Source organism: Hipposideros armiger, unplaced genomic scaffold, assembly GCF_001890085.2.
Source record: "Hipposideros armiger isolate ML-2016 unplaced genomic scaffold, ASM189008v1 scaffold_158, whole genome shotgun sequence".
Lineage (NCBI taxonomy): Eukaryota > Metazoa > Chordata > Mammalia > Chiroptera > Hipposideridae > Hipposideros > Hipposideros armiger.
The window spans coordinates 1,268,321-1,290,971 of record NW_017731508.1 but is presented as its reverse complement, the minus strand read 5'-3'; the positions used below and the strand labels follow the sequence as shown (position 1 = coordinate 1,290,971).

General features: G+C 40.1%; 1 protein-coding gene across 7 annotated transcripts in view; it reads right to left on the bottom strand.

Moving 5' to 3' along the window:
* FOXP1 (forkhead box P1) overlaps nt 1-22,651 on the bottom strand; it is a 601,823-nt gene that overhangs the window by 319,809 nt on the left and 259,363 nt on the right. For 5 of the 7 annotated variants that reach the window (XM_019651316.1, XM_019651317.1, XM_019651323.1 and 2 more), the window contains one exon: nt 10,546-10,606. The exons of 1 other annotated variant lie outside the window; for it this stretch is intronic. The gene's annotated coding sequence lies outside the window, so the exon portion shown is untranslated. Of the gene's footprint in view, nt 1-10,545; nt 10,607-16,436; nt 16,544-22,651 lie in introns of those variants that run through there. One more of the 7 variants, XM_019651320.1, reaches the window with a different exon arrangement.

The following is a 22,651-nucleotide window of genomic DNA, read 5'->3' as shown; positions in this document are numbered from 1 at the left end:
TTTGAAACACTGGTAAATGGTGTAACTCTCCTTAACAGCTGGAAAGAGTGTTGGAAACAAAATCCAAGAAAGGGCCATCTACACAATGAAATACATTTTGGTTTTCATCACATATTTTTTAATAGTTAAATTTTAATATTTCTACTTGTGTTTGGTATTATATCATGAAGCGAAGGAAAGAGTGTAGGGGAAGAGGCGGGGATTCCCAGCACAGAGGCGACAATTACGCAGGGGCCTGGGACATGTCGCTTTCCTTCTCTCAATCTTCAGTAAATTATAAGGAATGGACCAGAGAAGTCTAACATACCCTAGTCCTCTCAGAAACTATAACTCTGAGAACACTTCACCAAGTGGCTATTTGGGGGTTTTAGAACTACCGAGTTTCCCTGAAAATAAGACTGCGTTCTTGTATTAATTTTTCCTCCAACAATCTACATTTATTCCTTTATTCACGTACAAAAATCTACATTTACTCCAACAATCATGTCTGGCTGACAGTCTTAACTGGGGCTTATGTTTGGGGTAGGGCTTATATTACGAGCATCCTGAAAAATCATGCTAGGGCTTATTTTCCAGTTAGGTCTTATTTTCAGGGAAACACGGTAGACAGTGTCATGGCCACAAAGGAGAGTGGTATACAGCTCAATTTTAACCATACAGTGAACCTCGTAGGAACTCAATAAATAAGAAAATCTAAATTTTATATTCTAAAAGCTGTAAGAACATTTTAATTTTCTACGGAAAACAGACTGAGACCCAAACCAAAGCAAATTTTGGAGATGCAAACTCAATCAAATGAAATGAATGATGTGCTCTGAGGACAGAGAGGGACTGATAGCAAGGATAATAAAACAGTAAGAGGATGATGGCTGTCCCTTGACAGGACACCAGGTTCCTAGCTCACATGCTGAAAACCAAGTTGGAGAAGTGGGAGCATATCAAGGTACAATTCAGATCAGAGGAGAAAAATGCCTAGCAACTTACAGTCTAGAAAGTGTTCAAAGTTAAAGCAAATTGCACCTCACATTACCTTGGAAAACACATATGGTCAATGCCAGGATAGGATTTCATGTACCTCAAATTAGTTTTAATATTACTTCAAAGTTGAGGGAGAAGCTGCATGATAATCTAAAATCACAACATCATTTATAAAACAAATTCAAAGATTGAGCTATCTCGAGATGCCCAATGAAGGAGACATATCGGCAACTGTGTGTAACTGGAAGGAATGTAAAGACCCACCAGTGCAGGAATACATAACACGATAATAGAAGTCACCGAGGTTTACCAAAAATAAGATTTAGATATAGTATGTAATAACTTAGGAAATATGACATTTTAAAGTTAAAGCAGGAAACTAAATAGTATATATAGTACAAGGACATATAAACAAGTCTATATGTACAAAATACTAGCAGGATACACATAAAATGTTGAACTGTTTAGGTGAGGTCACCAGTGAAATTATTCTTCACACATTTTATTTCTATACTTTCATGCATTCCTAATTTCTTCTAATGCCATTTTATAATAAAAAAAAACTAAGAAACACGGACATATTATCTTTCACAAAGAGGAACGTCCTTCCTCATCCAGGACTACCTTACTGGTATTTATTATCCAAATAGTCTATTGTGCGTTTTTCCTTATTTTACTTACAACTTCCTAGATGCCTGAAGATTTGGGATTTGGTACCAGTCCAGAAGTCTCCAAAATGTTCAACTGCGTTTCAGAATTTCTGAATAAGCTATAGTCTTTGATGCACGTAGTTAACTTGAAAGACTGATGAAGCATCAAAGACTACACATATTAGTACAAGGTAAAGGTGACAGGCTGGCATGTGGCTCAGGCATCAACTAGTACTTTACTAATCTAGAGACTGTGGTAACCACAACCACACACTGTGATGTACTTCAGATGATTAAAAACAACGTGTTTTAAGTTAGAGATGTAAGTACATGCCCCTTTTTCCCTGACTTTGATTTTTTTTAAAGACTTTTATTGGGGAATTGGGGGAGGGGAACAGCGTTGGGGAATCGGGGAAGGGGAACAGACAAGTTGCTGTCCTACTGTTCTTCAGTCCAGCTGTGTAGGATGTCGCCTCACTGGCCCATGTTGGTATTGTGATCATTGCGCTCTCCCCAGGTGAGGCAGTCGCTCGCCGGCCACCGGACGGCCACTCACGGCAGCTCACAGCAGCTCATGAAAGCTCACGAAAGCTCATGCCGGCTGCCGGCCACTCACTGCAGCCCACTGCAGCCTATGCTGTCGCGGGCGACTGACGGCAGCCCAGCTCCAGGTCGAGCTGCTGTTCACCATCTTAGCTGTAGAGGGCGCAGTGTCACTGGCCCTAATGTGGGATCCAAACTGGTACCCTGCTACTCAGAGCTGGCATCCCAAGCCAACTCTTAACCAATGCGCCACTCGGCCAGCCCTCCCTTAACTTTGATTTAAACTTAATATCTAAACCATAGGATTAGACAATGAGTCGAAAGGGGCAAAATGCACAGGATTCCTGTGTGCAGCAGTAAGTTTTGCTCTGATCATTTCCCACAGGCTGGACTGTGACCAGAACATCACACTTAGCACCTGACCATATGGAGCTGCGAGGGGTGGAGGCACATGTGATGACCTTAACAAAAAAGGGGGCTGAACAGGCACGATTCCTAGAAAAAGCATTCAAATGCCTAAATTCCATAAGCAGACTGATAGTTGTATGAAGCCAGGGTATGTTTTAAGAGTGCGCTTCAAACCTTTTGACTCACACTATGGTTATCTCTGCCTTCCATGGTGACAGCCTTAATGGTCAGTTCTCTGTCGTCATAGTTTTTGACCTCTTAGTGGCATGTGCCGCATCTGATAAGGCTCCCCTTCCTTAAACAGTGTCCACACATAGGAGGTTTGCCTATGACCAAATCTCCTAATGCTGTTGGCTTCAGGGCCCATCGTGCAGCCCTTCTCCTACTGAGCTACACCATTGCTCCTCTAGTGAGCTCATCCAGTTTCACGCCTTTACACACCTCTTATGTGCTTATAAACCCTCAGTTTATAGCCCTAGCCAGGAGATTTCTAGAGCCACATATCCAAGCACCCACCTGACTTTTCAATCTGGGTGAACAATAAACAGCTCAAGCCTCCCAAGCCTACAGCTGTCCTCCTGGTCTCCACTGCTTCCCTCACCCACCCTTGACAAGAGGCTTGGCGTGACCCAGTATTAGTCAGTCTCCTGAACCCATCCATGCTCTTCCTTGTAAAAGTCAGTTTCAGCAAGAAGCCTGCTGAATCAGCTCAACCAGAACCCCCACCCCACGCCCAATACCTCGTCACTCTCCATATCTGACCTGGTCCCGCACCCTCCACCATCCCCCAGGTGGTGCCTGTTCACCCTGGATTGTCTTAAACAAGAGTTCTCCTCTTGCTGGACCCCTGATGTTTCCTTCACAATTTCCCACTGACCCACACCCTGTTCCTTGTCTATAAATCCCCACGTGACCATGCTGTACTGGAGTTGAACTCAATTTCTCTCACACAGAAAATCTCACTGCAGTGCTCCATACACCTATCAGGATGGTCTTGAATGCAGTCGGCCTTACCATCTCTTGTAGGTGAAGGTGAATTTTTTCAATACCATCAAACCTGCTCCCCCCACAGACTTCCCATTTCAATTAATGGCAGCTCTATCCTCCAGCCATCCCTAAACCAAAACCTCTCAGTGCTGTATCTGACTCCCCTCTTCTACCCACAAGCAATCCATTAACTGATGCTACCCCATTATTCAGGACAAAAGTCCTGGGAGTCATCCTTGATGCAACTCTTTCAACCTCCCCATCCATTCCACCAGGAAATCCTTTGGCTCTAGCTGCAAATCAATTCCAGCACGTGGCTGTGTCATTCATAGCTATAGTCCCACCACCTGAGCAAAGCTGCCCAATGGAATCAGTGCCTGCTACACACAGAATTGCAACCACACTGAAAAAAGTACTAATTAGGAACAGTTGAAATTCATTTGAAAAAAAATTTTTTTATTGAACCCAATATATCCAAAAAAATATGATCATTTCAACATGTAATCAATGAAAAGCGATTATTCAAATATCTCACTTTTTTTCCCATACAGTTGAAAACACTGAGGATTTTAACTTACAGTACATAAATGTTTTAGGAGCTACATGTCAACGTCCACTTGTGCCTAGAGGTTTCCATATTGGACAGTGTGGATCTATTTTATTCTACTCTATTATTTACTCAATTGTTTAAAATTCTTGGGAACAGCCCAATTGAGTTTCCAACACACAAATGGGTTCCAATGCCCACTTTGAAAATCACTGTTCTAAATAAACTGAAAGTATGTAACTTGTAATGAATAGACGTTAGCACACTTCCTCTGGCCTAGGGACTGAATGCTCAGGACTCCTTTCAAAGGGAAAGAGACTTCCAAAGAAAAGAGGTCTGGAGGGAAGGGTGAGGAATTCAAGTTCCATGACAACCCATGGATTGAAATCATCACAGTCCATCCAATGATGCAAGACTTCTTTTTAATTAAAAGGCAATTTTAAATAACTTATTTCACTGTCAGATAAATAACATCTAATTACCTATAATTATATATTACATACATGCTGATATAAAATATTCAAGGGAAAATCTGCACAATTTTCACACTTCAAAAAGAGTGCATTTGAACAGAGCAGGAAGACTTCAAGATTTTCACCCCCACCCCCAGCCCAATGCAAAGGCCATGGAAGTACAATAATTTAGATCAAGGAAAGAGAGGTACAAACTTAAACGATTAATATTCATTTTTCATTTACAAAATCCCACTCACCAATAGTCTTTTTAAAATATATATCATAAACTTCAAATCCAAACTCAGCCCTGGGCAGAAGGTGTCAACTTTTCAAATGGACTAAAAATAAGGATTCTACTGTCAATACACCATGTGCTCTTTTAAGGTCCTGGACATTACTAGATACAAGGGGGTACACAGTCAAAGCTACCATCGTGCGCTACCCTTAAAAGGGTCTTGTTTTGTACAGTTAAGCTTCAGGTTTCTTCCTGAGGTTTTTGAATTAGCAGAGAAAGGCAATACTGGCTACATCTCTGTTAAGCTGTTAAACTGTGTCACCTAAGCTGAGAACTTCTTGATAAGACGCTCAAGGTGAGCAGTTGGGATATTTGTGCCCTTAACAGATGGAAGAACAAAAACATCATTTTGAAAAAATGAATAAAGCCATTTGTTATTTGGGTTTATATTTTTTATTGTTCACTGTGCAAAATATGGCTACTTGATAATTGTTGCAAATATTGTCTTTACTACTAAATATGCCTTCATGTACATTTCAACAAGTGACTTCTGCTTGAAAAAAGAACTCTATTGAGCATATTTCCCTGAAAATCAATATTTAAATTTTTTTTTCTTTGAAACTAACATTCAAGAGAGACAGCTCTTGTTTACAAAGTCACTTAGTTTAGCATTATGGTTAACAATGTTTAAACACAGCTAACTTAAAATGCAAACATTTAAATTCTGAAGTTTAACTGTTAGGAGACCAAGTCAGTTCTATGGAAATACAAACAAGATGAAACAGCGATTTTCCCCCCAATTTCATCCCTTGTGAGAATATTTCAGGCCACCATTTTGTTGGATTTAGGAGTAAGAACTCATACAACTCTGAGGTTGGAAGACAGAAATTTTAAAGCTTTGAATGAACCTTGAAAACATTATGCTAAGTGAAAGAAATTAGTCAAAAAGGACCACATAATGTATTAATGTAATTCAATTTACGTGAAATATCCAGAACAGGTAAATTTATACAGACAGAAAAGAGGTTAGTTGTTGTCAGGGGCTGGGTAGAGGGGAGTGACTGCTAGTGGGTATGCAGTCTCTTTCTGAAGTGATAAAAATGTTCTAAAACTAGATTCTATGACAGTTGCAAACTCTGTGAGTATAATGAAAACCACTGAACACGACACTTTAAATTGGTGGATTGTATGTAAAATATATCTCAACAAAGCTATTAACAAAAAATTTACATATCTGATAACATTCACAACAGCATTGGCATGAAAGGTACAAGACAGTCCAGTCAACCCCACATAGCTTCCGTATAACGCCAAAATCCCTAAATCCCCGAGAGCCTGGCTTCCTGTTACAGAACTATATTCTTATAGCCACCGGTATCTCCCTTCCTCACTCACACCTGTCATCATCATCATTCATAATGTCTGCCTTCCCCTCCACAACATAAGCCCTGTGAGGGCTGAGGACAGAGACTGTGTGCTGACACAGTGCCATGGTCCTAGCACCTTGCACACAATCATCAGTAAATATCTGCAGCAGGAATTGATATATGTACATATGTAGTCTGTACATTTGTACGTATGAAGAAATGAATGAAATCATTGGTTTGGGGCAATTCAACCAATCAAGGTGATCTGTTCTAACTGTCCCTTAAATCTGTTCTCCAATTCTCCCACACTTGTGGCCACCCAGGTAGAGACATTTCCCAGCAGCCATTGCAGCTTTATGAGACCATATGACCATAATCTTACCAATTAAATGTCAAAGGATGTGATGTGTGCAATTTTTAACTCATTTGCTTCAAAGAAAATCGCTTACCTTGGACTTTGCTGTGCTTCAACCATGGAGATAAGGACAAAACCCCAAGGTAGGAGAGCACAAGAGGGAAAGAACCTGCCCAATCAAGCAAGACTGACCAAATTGTTATATGAAAGAAAGGTAAACTCGTATTTTATTTACGTCATTGTATGTTTCGGTTTCTATGCTCCATCAGCCTAGTTTTACCGTTACAAGCCAGGCATAGGTGTGTGTGGGGGGAGGGGGAGGGGGCGGGGGAGGGGGCAGAAGAGGAGAGGGTGGCAAGGGGAGGAATTGGGGCTAGAAGGAAAGATTCCAGTGCTTAACTATAGCTGCCTGAGTAGTGATTTAAGCCCGCATGGTCATCTGGTAGCTCAAGGAAGACACTCTTCCAATGTCCTTATAACAACTTCATGAATTAATAGGCACATAATTCAAATGCTGGATGCTACAAAGAGGTCATTTTGAATGGACCTAACTCAGAATATTGTTCTCATTAAGTAAATATTTACATCATATAAATATACGCTTTCCAAAGAACCAATGAATATATTTTAAATGGCTGAGTAGCCATTTATAGCTTTTTTGTAACCAAGAAATGATTTGAAATATGTAAGACACAATGAGTAGAGTCTATAAGGAAGCATTATAACTCTGACTCATTGATCTAACAAAAATACCTCAGATTGGGGATGGAAGAAAAATTGCAGTGACACAAAATGTGAAGCTTAAAGATGCCTGATGTTTAAAAATAACCATTTAATAATTATAATCTACATGGTCTTGATAATTATCATTGACTCCCAATGCCACTCAGAACTGAATACAAGATGATGAATTTTACAAATTGGATTTGAATTTTAAGTAAAAATGCATGTGGGTCAATTGTCAATGGTGGGGGTAAGCAGGGAGAAATTGATATATACATCTTTATTAAATCACCAAACCAAGAAGGCCATGATAGAATGGCATCAGTATAACTGTGACCAAAGCAAGTTATTTTTTTACCTCTAGTCTTCACAGTCTACTCTAGATAACCTTCGTAAATTACTTATCATCTATGGCACCACTTTCCTGGTCTGTAAAGTGGGGCTTATAACAATTGCCAGCCAGCTCTTGGGAATGCTGGCAACCAGACCCATTTTATAAAGTGCTCAGACCTACTTGAAAGAAAACTGTTATATCACTACCAAGTATGATGACTGTTATTTATGATTTTTCAGACCTTTGGATCTAAATTTAGAAAATAGTTTTATCTGATTTTCTGAATTTGCCTGACCACTTTAATGCACACGCCAGTTGTTCCCATAATGCCAGTGGAGACATGTTTACTTGCATCTATGCTGAGTGTTAATAATTCCTAGGTTTCATTTTTGGGCGTGGCATTAACTGAGAGGCTCCTGGCATCTGATATCTACATCCTTCTTGTAGTGTGGGAGATAGTGCTGGTCTCTTAACCATCACTGGATAACACGATCTTATTTCTGTTTAAGGTTTATTCACTGGGAAGAAACACTAACCATTCTATCCATTATATATATCTTTATTTAGATTTTATATTTTTAAAAGCCTTTTTCCCCTTATATATAAGAGATCAAGATATATAAGGATTAGTTTTTAAAGGATATTTGAGCTTGTTAAAAGGTAAAATACTACATGGAATTTATTATTTATTTGAGTTTATGCCTTAACTTATTTCTTTTAAAAAAAGTTTTTTAATGACAGTCAAAACACAGATGGAATTGATATTGTAGAAGAAAAAAGTTAAACAATAAAATGTTAACTGAGGGTAGAAAAAAAACTTATTTAAAAATATATCAACAAAAAGTTGAAGTTGAAAAAACTACATAGATTGAGCACAAACTCTTACTCTGAGCTTCCTAGCAGTCAAGTCAAAAATAAAAATTACATGAATTTGTTATTCAGTTTCCTTTGTGTCATAAAAGGAGGCATCAGAAGGACAGAATTTTTCTGCTCCTGAAATTTGAAAAGGGGCTCCTTATTTTCAGGATATTATATAATATAATACACCATGTCCTTGATAGTAATTATAAAGAAAGCATTTTTTTTCCTCCCCATGGACTACCTCTCTTAGTCAACACTCATGACAAATTCTGGAAACTTTTCCTTTTTAACCAAACTTGCCCTTGACTCATGATATTTTTAACTTTGAACAATATTACAGAATTGGGAAAAATCACATTGCACAAATTCAATCATGACCATTTTCGGGTCATGGGTGTAAGTGTGGACATTATAAAGACATCAAGTCAAAAGAAAAATCATTCATGCTTACAGATGATTCCAAAGAAAACCTACTAATAAAGCCTTATTTGGAGCTGTAAGGATAACATAACTCTCAAGCTGAATAACATTTCATCTGTTCTACCACTTTTCCAGCTTTGTTTAATCATAATTTTTAGCTGCACTAGAACCCTTTGCTAACAGCACAGGGGGAGTGAAATACCTGGCCTGGCTTTGCGTGAGGAATACCTTGGGTTGAGATCTCACCCTGAGAGCTGAGCAGGGGGGCTGTGGCAGAGACCGAATGGCCCACAAAACTGAAAATATTTACCGTGTGGTCCTTTACAAAGTTTGTAGATCTCTGGAATAGACTAGGGCCTTTTTTTTTTTTTTTTTACGATTAGGAAACTAAGTCTCCGCAAAGGGAAGTGCTTTGCTAAGAGTCATGCTATGACATGATCACTCCTTTCCATGCTGAAACATCTGAAAGAGACTGTCCTCTTTGCAGGACAATCAAGTGCTTCTCATAAAGGTTTAATTTAAACAACAAAGATGGTAAAATGGGACAAGTTGAATTTTTTGGCCCAAATCAAATGTGCCAAAACACAAGAATGCAAACAAATCCACACCTTTATAATGCGTTCTAGAACCCAAAGCTCTGGGTGAAATTTAAAACAAAAGTGATCTAAGAATCTTTCCATTATGACATTTCCACACAAAAGAAAGACCTTGTTCAACTAAAGAGTAAGAAGTCTGTATCTTACAAATTCACCAACTTTAATTTAGTAAGATCTGAGCAAAGGCTTCATGTAACCAGGCCAGCTGGTAACCTGTTTTAAAATAGACACAAATCTACTAAATTAAATGGAACTATTATTGGCCCAAATTCAAAAATAAAATGAAGATGCTACTTGAGAAACATAAGATGTTAAAATGGCCTGCAAGATTAACGGCTGTAAGATGACCGCTGCCCTCACAAGAGACGCTTCTGGAATCAAGTAAGTATGCAGCATCCATAACTATTTTAACCAGGGTGCTTTTTTGTCCCCCCTCCCAAAAGTGAATTGGAGCAAATTTAATTTAGCTTTAATTTATCAAGCTACATTAGTCTCTCTGATAACTTCTAATTTTAAAACCAACTACTCATTTGATTTTCAAGCAAGGTCAAGGGAACAAGGCAACCGAGTGCTGACATCACAGGGATATGCCCCACGCTGTTCAGCAGTTACATCAGTGTGGCATGTTGCTATGGTGCCTGACTGTTAATTTCTGAAAGAAGGTGATTATAAAGCGGCCAGATGAGCACCAATCGGATGACACCACCTCAGCTCAGAACACTGACAGGTGTTAATCTTGTTCACAGCAAGTTAATTTTATGAAATCACCATTTTTGTGATGTGAATATTCCTTTCTAACTTTAAACCTACCAAGTCAACAACACCCCCCACCCCCAAAAGAAAAGTTCTGCTTCAACAAAGGGAGGAAAAATTTGATATTTGGGGGAACATGTGACTCTGTGGGCCATTTCTTAAGGGCAATCTTCTCTTTAAAGACCTTCCAAAACACGTCGCATACATACTTACATGCAAATAAATACACATACATTCGATAAATATGTAAACCAGAAGAGAACGGAGTTAAGATGCCAAAAAAGTGACAGATTCGGCCCTAGATATAATCCCACTAATCATATCTGCATTTACCTTTTTTGGCTTCTGTAAAGCAATCTTCAGTTATAGTCACCTCAAAAGGTCACTTCTTACCCTGAAAACAAAAGAGAACATCAAAATCTGAATGTCTAGAGAAAGTAGCAACCACCTATGTGCCTGGGACACATGCAAGAAAAACAAAAGGACACAATTATGTTTAATGGCAAGTCATTTCAGAGTTAATACAAACAAGTCCCAAGACCTCCACTTATCCGGATCACATGCCTTTGAGCTATTCAAGACAACAAAAACAACTTAGATGGAAAAAGTAGAGGTGAAACATATCAAATTTTACATATGAAAATTTTCTCATCTTGTCCGAGTCTATCAATTTATTCTCACGTGGAATAATGCATGAGTCACAGGCCCTTGTTTTTGGAAACCAGACAGCTATGTGAACTTGTCTCTGTTTGGTTAACATCCACAACATCTCTAATTTCATTAAAGCAGAGGCTTATTCTGCCCCCTTCGGAAGAGTGTGAGTTCTTGTAGACAAGATGCTTTAAGCCACTCTGGACCTTTCCAAATGAATAAAAGCACCACGATTTTCAGTTTGGGAGTTGGTGAAAGCTGCTCACAGAATGTCTTCCACTTAGCATATAATCTACCAGATCAACTAAGTAACATAAAAATGGTTCGTGTCAGATGAAACAAACGATTGAAATCAAGCCTTCTAACACACAAAGGATGGAACATGTTTTATCCCACATCTACTATTGCATCTGTACATGCCCATATGCAAATCAGTGTACAGTCCTTTAAGAAACGTTACAAGCTGCCTCTTTCTGTCCATGCAACTGGGATCAACATATGGCACAAGCGAAAAGAAAAACATTTGTTTATTAATTTAGATCAAATTACCAACAGGGTACAGGATTCATTCCACATCAACTGACCAAATGCTCATTTAATTTTTTTAAGATGGTGAAATTATATCATTTTACTAAAATGCTCATGTTCTCTTGCTCACTCTTCAGAACAATATGTAATTTAGTGGTTTCAATTTTATACAGAATATAGCCCTGCTCCTCCCTCTGCCTTTGGCCCTTAATGTGGAAAGGCAAACATCACTGAGAAGAGTTAAATCTTATTTTTACTAGGGCTACAAATTTGAAAGTGGCACTTTGGTGTGTACTATCTTTAAGGAATTGATCTGAGGCCAATTTATGACATTTCCACAAGCAAGTATATGCAGATTCTTGCCATTAAGATTGGAAAGAAATGCAGGCTCTGAGTAAAATCATAATTTTCATGTTTACTCTAAGAGGAAATTGGAGGTTTTCACCATAAATGTTCACTATTTGGGTGGGGGAAAACCCTAGCTCTGGGGCTTAAAATTACTATTTTGCAATCTGCCCAAAACCTTTTTGTTTTTACACAAAACAATTCAAATTGAAAATGAAAATCGTGTGCTTTACTGCTGATTTGTGTCTCCAGTGGTGAGAAGTGTTAGGGAGCAAATGGTGGTAAGGGAACAGCAGTGATGACCGCAGCCATCAGGTAAGGTGGAGGGAGGTCTGCAAAGCAGCCCCGCTCCACACAGATCAGGGGAGCTCATGAGGTACAAGACACTGCAATAGTCTTACACACCAGAAATTTCCGTCTCCCCACCCATCCAATCTTAAATGGAAAGTAAGTGATTTCTGGCAGACCCTACTCCACTGAAGGCAAGAACACCCTTTCTCCCTCCTTTTTACTTGAAGTGTTCGCCAGTGAGTGTACTCTAAACTAATTTTCATGTTATCTACTGAGTTGTACCAATTTTTGCATGTTTGGCAATCAGATCTATATTAGACTTTGCAATGCAGATGAGATTGCTATCTTATAGGCCTGGCAAACAATTGGACCTTATTAATATTTAATTAAAAAGAAAACTGCTGAAAATGCCGATTTGGAACAAAGTTATCTCTTGCACTGTATTTAAACCTGCAGAACATCTTCAGGTCCGTCCTGGGCCTGTCGCTCCATTTCTCTCTGCCTAACACGGAATGTGCGTGACCAAAGAGCAAAAATATAAGAAGGGTCACCCTCACAGATTTTATAAGCGGAATTTTTTCCTGACGGGGAGAAAATTAATAACACCAAAATGATACAACTGACCCTCCAATTTATAATTAATCAATACAAAATTGGCTACATTTAATTTTTACTTAAACATAAAAAACTGGCAGTAGGATTCAAACCACATTTTCCTCCATTTCGGAGCTACATAAATTTTAATGCATATGCGTATCTGACCACTCATTAATTTATTTCTGTTGACTATAGTTTTTAGTATTATTGGCAAAGTAATATAAAAAATATTTTTCTAGCTTTGCTGAGAAATGATTAATAGTTCACTAGTTAAATTAAGTGAACTGTGTCCATATAATAGACAAGAAAAATAAGGCATAGTACTGGGGCCTGGTTTGCATCATTAGTAGCCTAGAAAAATCAGAAATCAACAACTAGGAGAAAAGTTTGCATTTCATTTGTTCCAAAGTATAAAATTTCTGTTTCCAAAATGTATTGGCTACTTTTTTATGCAATCACTTTTACTTATCAAATATATTAACTATTTACCTGAATGCTTACTGGCAGTACAAGCACCAAAACTAAAAATAAATGATTACATAAAGTTTTTCAGTTAAAGAAGATAAATGAAAAATATTCTCCTGCAGCCCACTTGTCGTCCTTTTAAAAAAAAAAAAATGCTGTGAGCATCTGAATTGAATTTCCCGCCCCCCTTTCTCTCTTTTTTAAGTTTCCTGTTGGGTTTTGGTTTTAAAAGTGAGCCAGGGATATTGTAAATAGAAATGACTTACTTTCCTTTATGCTACTCTCTCCACAGTTAGATCCCGTGAACGCTAGAATCTTCACTATCGTTTGCAACAGTGTCACTCACCGGAAGCTACGTGATGGCCATAAGGACCCTCATCCATCTATAGCTGAAACCCAGGACAGGAAACAATGCACCTTCCACTTCCTCTACCTTTCCAATCTCCCACCCCACTAGAAATTTTACTCTGAGGACCTCTTAGGTTACTCACTGTTTCAATGTCACACTTTCGATGGGCATATTTGCTCGTAATTTAATTTGTGTGATAAATACATAGTGCGAACTGGTATGGCCTATCTGGAACTGAGTTGCAGGTAAATGTGAGGTGTGACTTCATCTCACAAGATGGAAAATGAACAAGCTATGCTCTGTTTTTCCCATTAAAAGTATTTCCCCCTTTTCTTTCATGGCTGCTAAAGGAAATGATTTGCATCAGGAATTCTGCATTATATTTCATGTTATACAATTGTACGAAAGTGGCTCTGAAGGATGGCCAACATATTTCATTTCAACTTCAGTCCAACAAATGTTGGCTGAGAACTTACAGTGCGTCAGTGTCACTGGGTGTACAAGGACGGTCAGAGCCAGCTCCGGGCCCAGGGAAAAAGGGGGCAGTTTAGCAGCTCCTCTCGGGCTGGGGGAGCCCTTCTCTTCAAGAGCAGAAACAAGGCTCACACTTCCCATACGTCCAAACACTCCAATCAATGGCATATCCTTCCTTCATTTGAGAAAACAGAAGATCTAAATGGGCCAATTTCCAAGAGATTGCTGTCTCTTTAACTAGTGAATCTTACCTCATGTGGGCTTTTATGTCTGGTTTATCAAATTTCTTAGAAAAACAGAAGCACATCAACACAAATTTGACTAGCTGAAAAAGTCCAATACAAGGGTCACTTCATTTTCTGCACTCAAGACAAGAAAATCCACTCAGAAATCAACCCCAAAGTGCTTTTTCTCTGCTTCTAATAATTTCCAAATTGGCTACATTTTGAGTCAGGCTTACAAAAAGAAAAAGGAAAAAGGAAGGGAATGAAAAGAGAAAAGAAAGAAGAAAAGAAAAAGAAAAAAGAAAGAAGCAGGGAGAACAAAACAGGGATAAAAAGAAATCGTGCAGTCCAGCCTGTAGGGCCAGAGGCAACCGTGGACGTCACCCAGGCTTGCTGGTTCACAGCTAGAACGTTTCTCTGATTTCTCTCTATCAAAGAAATCTACCACTTTGGGTCCATCATTCCCCAACACCCCCTCCCATTGCTGCAAGAACTTCTTCCTCAGTCTCTGGGACCCTCACCAAATCATCGGACCTAACTTCGGGGTCCACCTAGTGAAAAAAATAAAAAAACTTGAACTAAAGTAAGCCGCATGGTCCAGGCAACCCCAGCAGAGGCGTACCAGGGCAACCACTTCAGGCCGCAGCCCCCCAGCAACCCCACACTGGCTCACTTCATTTGGGAAAAAAGCAGGCTCTCTTACCTTACAGAAAAGTAAAACTCTGGTCATGGTCATGTGAAAATATTTTACAGGTATCCTTTAACAGCCTTTAAATGTTGAAACCTACAAACAATATTTGCTATTTTCTCTTTGAAGTGCTAACAAAGCCTTTGTTTTAAATTTACCTTTAGTGAGCAATAAGAGTTAATAATCAAATCCATCCCAACCCCCACAAATGTTAAACAAAAAGATAAAAGAAATGCAAATAGCTATTGTCATGGAAAGTTAAAGTACCTGTCTGTATTTTTAAGTGAAAACTATTATCTCTATCAATCAAAATTTAAGAATACAATAGCGCTAATCACAGAAGGTGCTCTGACGGAGTTACTTTTCCTCATTAAAAAAAGTATTTTCCCCTTAAAAACAGTATAAAAGTCATATACTTACAATTAGATAGGGTATTTGTAATTTTATTATTAAAAACCTTCAGCAGCCTCACTGTTAATAAATGCTTCTAAGTCTCTAGACTGATTTGTACCCAAGAAGACCGAAGTCCCTACATATTTTAATAAGGTTGATAAAATTTTATTTAAATTCTCACTTTCCAACCTGCGGGGGAACAGCACACTCTTCTGTTGAAAAGAGTAACTCAAACTGAGGCAGCAGTTAACTGGTAATGACGCCTCCTTTTAGACCTTGGACACAATCCACAGTCCCTGAAATATCTTTACAGAGGACCTATCTTCCTGGATGGCTCATCCCTCCGAATTGTGGCATTTCATCTCTGAAATTTTAACACTCTAAAAGAATGCAGAATTCTACCATCATACCCCAGAATGAAATAAGTGCACAGTGCATCCATTTCTGAGTCTTTTTTTAAATTCACTTTTTTAAAAACACTGGATGCGACCCTGAATATGGTGATTTCTAAAGACGGCACTGGAACAAAAAATAGCAAGACCCAGATAGTAAAACAAACAGCTCACGATTAAAATTCCTAGAGCAAACAGTTAAACCAGGATGCCATTATGCAGGCTGAGCCTGGATGGATGTCTCCTCCACCGTGGGGCCAAGAGGCTGTCCTCTTCCCCCTAGCAAAGATCAGATTTCCTTCCCTCCAGACCGCCTCTCTGAGCATCATGGGCCACATCTCCAGTGTGCTATTAATACCAATGAAGAGACGAATCCATTTCCACTGAAGAAAACCTCCCCTATTCCGGCACAGACCGGCGGGAGGACCCTGGCCTGGGCATCGACAATACAGCAGCAGAGTCTCACTGCTTCCTTACAGTTCACTCTTGCACACTGTTTGAAGCCTTTTAGCAAACAATGGCAGCATTATCTCCAGGATAGTTACAAAACGGGATTTGTTAGGACAAAGAATAATAAAGCTGTTCTCTCTCTCCTTTCTTTTTTTCTCCCCCCTTTCCCCCGCCCCAAGAGCCTCTCTCTGCCAGTCCAAAATTCAGACACATTTCCTAAAAGGCACCTGCACTTGTCTATTTCAACGGAGCCAGCAGATGACAACAGCCCGGGAACCAGGACCGCTGTCAGGAGGCGCCCAGAAGAGCAGCAAAGTAGCCTCTCAACATTTGTAAAATGAAACAAAAGTATCTGCCTGGGCTTCCCACGCACTTACCCGTTCATGGTGGGGAAGGAAAGCTTTGGGGCTGCAGCCGCAATTTTCACACAAGGAAGAAAGTTGAGAGTTTGTGAAGGAGAAACTACAGGCGCTTGGGAAGCCTGCGGGCTCAGGGCTCCCGGGCTGGCGGTAGTGTGAGGAAGGACTGAAGGTATGTGGGCTAAACACAACAAAAGCCACTGCCTTACTCTAGATTAAATATGCAGGAAGAGGCCCCTTTGCATAAACACAAACACTCAGCAAATGAATAACTGGCTCAATCAGACGCCCGCTGTGTCTTCTACCTGCCCTCTCTCTGACAGGAGACACTGCCGGTTCCAGGGGACGAGGGCTAAACAGCAGACAGTTAAATGTTTTGTTGTTATACTAACAATTAAAAGGAACTGCATTCATTAGTAATTAAGAACTGCCTCGTGGGGAGGTGGTACAGGGCGAGGATACAGTGCTATTGTATCTCCAGCTACTCCCAGAAAAAAACTGGCATAAAACACATCAATGGAGTTTTACTGTAGTTTGCATTTAGATCGCAAACATTTGGTGAGTTTTAAACAATCACATTTTCAGCCACAATTCAAGGTCAAGTATATACCTTGTTCTCTGCTTTACACATTATAAACTGATCCTTGCGAGCCTACAGGAAGATCTATTTTACACACATAAAAAAATTTACACACATACATACATTCGTGTACACACCTATACGTGTATGTATACACTCACACATATAATATTCATGCACGCATATTTAATTAAAGAGAATAAACCAAAAAAAATGCCACTTTACATTCTTTAGTTCACTAATAATTTAAGGAAAATAATTTGAGTTGTCCAAAAATACATCCCAAATGCCTGCCTTTCAAATGTCATCAATCCATGACCACTCATTTAAAAACATTACCCATATATTAGAAAGGATGCTTTTAACTGAGTGGCCTAACCACTTATAATTTCAATTAAATAACATAATTATAGTCAACAATTTTCTCCATTTCGGCAGAAAATGTGCCATACCTCAGCGTAATTTGTCCTTAGAACTGACAAATTTAAGCCAGAGGACACACATGCACTAGGAATCCACTACTGCTTGTACTCGGTGTCAGAGGCAACTCACACTCACCCTAGCTCACCGCTTCCTACACGTTCCAGCTACACACTGCTTGTAAGAACTAATTGTTTTTAATAACTTTTGCAGTATCGAATGATTTTGATTTAAGCATAAATAAGACTGTTCACCTACTTCCCTCTAATGCCACCTGGTACTTCGGAGGCAACCCCGGCCCTGCTACTCCACCGGATGTGTCTACATCGTTCCTTGGACTGAAAGGGGCAGGCTGCCACACACATCAGAGCCTCAGAGAATGGGGCTGCGATTGTGCCAGCTAGCCAGGGGAAATAAGGTGGCTTTCTGGCTCAACAGCGGGTTTTATCTTATGACTACAACACCGTTTTCTGACTCTATCTATCTGCCATAGAAGCAAAATAATTTTACTGAAAAGGTAAAAATAATTACAAACAAAACAACAAAAAGCCCATTTCAAACACATATTATGGCATACCATGGAGAAAAGAGAAACAAAATTAAAAGATCCCTAAAGCCCCAAAGAAGAAAACACAGACTAAGAGTGGTTCCTACAGAAACTGAAGACATCTATTCTGTTCACTATTTTGTCTTGAAATGACCTTCCAAAGAAGGTGTTAGATAACCCACTTCCATAGACGACAGTGAGCTAACCTTGATGCAAATAAACCAGAGAACAGAATTTCATCAGTGCATCACTAGAAAAAGCCTCTGTCCATCCCCACGGAGCTTCTAATGACTGTTTTGGCAGTTCTGGCGGGTAGTTCTGCTGCCCAGCTCCTGTGTGTCTCATACTGGTTGAGCACGCTAATGGACGTGCTGTTAGTGGAATCCAATATTAATGCTCTGGATCGTGCAAACCTGGATGCAACTGAATATATTATACAATTATAGGTCGTATCTGATTCCATAGGTATTAGATACTGTACTCTAAATTAATATTTTAATGAGGACAGTGAAACAAAGACGACAGTCCAGGTAAGGGATCCACGCGTTGTGGCCCAGCTAAGCTCCTTGCTGCCCGAGTGCTGGATCCTGGAGCAAACAGCACAGACACAGGGACTGTGACAAAACCCGTATGCAGGCTTTAGATGCTGAGTGACACATACTGATGCACAGAGTCAAAGATGTCATCCTCACACAACGCCACTCGCTGTAAGCTTGAGAGGGTATGAAGAGGGAAAAAATGGGGGGGGGGAGTAATTGCAGTGAGACCTCCAGAAAATAAACAGGGTGTACAGTTTCAAAGGCTGCAGACACAGACATTTCATTGTTCAAGCCAATTATCAGTGGAAAATAATAACAACAGATGGATTCAGAGTCACTGACTTTTCATATGCACTTCATCTCGGCGGAACAGATGATGAAACGCGAGAGCTATCTCAAAAAGGCAAAACATCTTTCAGTAAAAGAACTCTACAGCCCAGATGGGGACCTTCTAAGTCTGCTGATTATCTCCTTATAATGTTGTAAGATAGACTTACTAAAACATTTCAAGAACTGATCAGATAGGATGAGCACAATGGCTTCATTATTGGAAGGAGTTGTCTCAGACTTGTGACTAAACCCGGCAGAGATTTCAATAAGGTTAGGACTGCAAGTTTCCTGTTTTCTCATCAGAGACTGAAGGTTCCAGCTAAAACTGGAAATCTGTGCACAACGGGAAAATAAACCAATGCCCAAAGATCCTACATTTGTGCTCTCCTCTCATTTAAGCAAAGAAAAAAGAGATAAACTGGGACTGTGAAAAGGACATTAAATTATTCTGAAGCATTCTATCATGATGGGAAAAAAAAATAGCTCCAAAGCAATTCCTTATTAAAAGCATTCAGTGATAAAATATCATCCCTTATATGCAGTTAGAAAATCTTAAATATCCCCTTGCTACTGGTGATTGCAGAATATAATCTGCTTTTAGCAGGAAATAAATATAAATTTCGAGGTGGTGTGATAAACAGTTCTAAAAATGCCAACCAAACACACAGGCAAAACCCACCAACCTGCCCCAAACCACTCTCATTTAATTAGCACCAAGGCAGACATGTTGATACGACACAACAGGGAAACCACAACCTGAGAACCTGCTGTAAGTAATAGGAAAAGCCCCATTACTACAGGAATAACAATGTATCTGTTCTATCTCTATCCACCTATCCATCCATCCACCCATCCATCCATCCATCCATCCATCCATCCATCCATCCATCCATCCATCCCACATTCAGAATATTATAAAAATCTTTCTGTGAATTGACATGAAGTATGGTAGAAATTACTGTGCTAAGAAAAAAGAAAAGCTGATCCACTCGCTATTTACTAACACACTTAACATTAAAAAAAATATTTTTATGAACACACTGTTGACTTCACAAGTTTATAACGTAAGTAAAAAAAAAATGTTTAGAGCAAGGCTTTTCTTTCAAAGTACTCTGACAAAAGTAAATTCGTAGCAGAACATACAAGCACGAAGAAAATATTGCCGAGGGCAAAATTCTGCAACTGCTTTAAGAAGCAAACAAGAACACAAAAGATGTGTAATGCAACCATCTGGCTTCCTCGTACTATATCACTGCCTCAACTCTATCCCCCACCCCCTTAGCCAGCCCACACCAATGCCACAAAACCAAATGGCTTCACTTATGTTTCCTGCATGGCAAATTTACACAATGCACTCAGAATGCAAAAGTTGATTTTTACACATAAACCAGTACCTTAATTTTTTTTCCCCTTCAACGATTTTGTTGTCATTATTACTCGCAGTAGGACTTCTTTGAAAAACCACTAAGAACTTCACTGTGATAAGTGAAGATATCCCCACATGGATATATCTATTTAGGCTACTATCTGTTATAGGCAAATAGTAGATGTGGACATTTAAAAAAAGGATCCTACAATTATTCCAATTAAACCTTCCCTTTTTTTTCCTTTTTGCTCTAAATTGTGGGTTGTTTCCCCCACGCATTATTGGAAATAACTGTACACATTTTTATTGAAAGTCAGCATGCTCACTGAATTTTCCTTGTTTGGCTCATTCTACAAACATTTACCGAGCAACTGCTGAGGTGTCAGGAACTTGCTGGACAATGGGTGATGAAAATCATTATTTCCCCACATTAGCAGAGCCTGCCTGGTTGGTACATTAAACCAGAAACTTTACAGTTTATAAAAAAGTCTTCCAAATGCAAGTAAAGCTGAAGCATTTTATTTATGTACTTATTTGGGCAGGCAGATATAATAGATATTTAAGAAGTTAGGGCACATCTGTAGGTATCCAATTGCTTTCAAAGGTGGGAATTAAGGCAAGACTCGCAAGGTGGGCAGTGGGTGGGGGCAGGGCCATGTCTGATTTACATCTGTTTTCTTGCTGACAGTGGTTTTTCACCTCCCCTGCATCCCTCTCCACGTTCCAGGATAACTAGGCCTTGCCTAGATTCTCAAGGGGCTGATTTTTGGTTCCCTTCTGGGCATGTTTGCCTAGGACCACAGAGCTTCTGGTCTGGACAGCAGTGGGAATCCGAGGACACACACAGCGAATCCAGCCGCGGGTGCGGGATCCCGCTAATTGGTTAAGCCTGCACTAGTGTCTGGCCACCAGTTGGCAGACCCAGCGCATGGCTGCCTACCAGACCTAGGTTGCACAGCTGGAGCCAGATGACAAGCTCTCAAAGATATTCTTCCCATGGCCACATCTGGCTTCTGGCGGCTCCAATCTGTAGCTCAACTGATTTTGTTTGGCTTTTCTGGGAAAGCTTGAGCAACAGATAAGACCAGTCATATGAATCTTCACTATGTGCATTTCAGTTTGGGACAAAATATCAGAATATAAACTCCATGAAGGCAAGGACTTCTTCAGTCTTGCAAGCTGCATCCTAGTACAAAACAGTAGCTACACATGGCAGTAGTTCACTAAATATATATGGAATAAATAACACTAACCAGCATGTAAGCTGAATAAAAACATTCCTGTATTTCACTCCAGCTCCTCTATTCCTACTGTGATGTGTACAACACACATAGTGTTATGCTACCACTCTGGCTGCCCATAGAAAAGACTGCAAGTGGCTCCACGTTAAATTTTATTGTGGGCACACTGACCCAGGGAGAAAGACACTCAAGAATGAAGCCATTCACACAGTCAGTGCAGTTGGGAAGACCTCCCAACAATCCTTCCCTGAAAATAACGGTCTCCCAGTATTAACCACATCCTGACTTCATCAGTCCTAAACTGCAAAACTTGGCAGCGATGTGCCCACAGTGCCTGCAAGTGACCTGAAAGGAGAAACTTACCTTTTGGCCACCAGGGAAAAGCCAAAGAATGATGCAACTTTTCCTGGCACTTTTCACCCGCTTCCTTTCCCATGCCTCTCTTCCTGAATTCCCTGACATTTTCAGATTCCAGCTCCTTCTACACTCAACTTTGACCCATCCGGAGGCTTTTCCGAAGCTCCCCTCCTCCCTCACTCCCACCAGAAATGCCAAAGTAATTTGGAACCAAGTGGGAACCACCTCCTGGCTCCTTGGCTACAAAGGTTTCTAACACGGATTCTAGGGAACCTTTAAGCCATAGGACAGTCAAGCTCCGCTGAATGCCCCAGCGCTTGACGGAAGAGGGGGGATGCTTGGCAGAAGCTCGGCATGGCTGTTCCGAGATGCTGCCGCTCCCCCAATTCAGCAAGTGAAGCTTCCCAAGCAAGAACGGCTGAAACAGGCAGACGACCCTGACAAGCTGAGCATGTGGTCTTCAAGGAGGCTGAGCTACTCACAAGTGCACTACATGAAGCTGCTGCCTGAACTCACTCCCTCTTCTGTCACGTAAAGCAGCAGGGATAGGCGGGTGGTCCTTTCCAGCTAGGGTAAGTGTCTGAAAGGAGCTGTGTGTCCCTGATGGAGGGCTGGGGCTTCCGGGTCCCCTTGGAAGGAACACTTACCTCATAAAGGGTGGGTTCAGGAAGACTCACCCCTAAAATACCTCTCCTCCTTTGTTCCTGCTTTTTTGAATTACTTCAAATGTGGGAAAATGCCTTCCCACAATTCCACAATCACCATGAAAGTTTAAGATAATCAAGGGAGAAGCCATGCAACAGGACGTAAATGACTGATCCAGTCCTTAACTGGCTAGAATGCAAAAACAAAA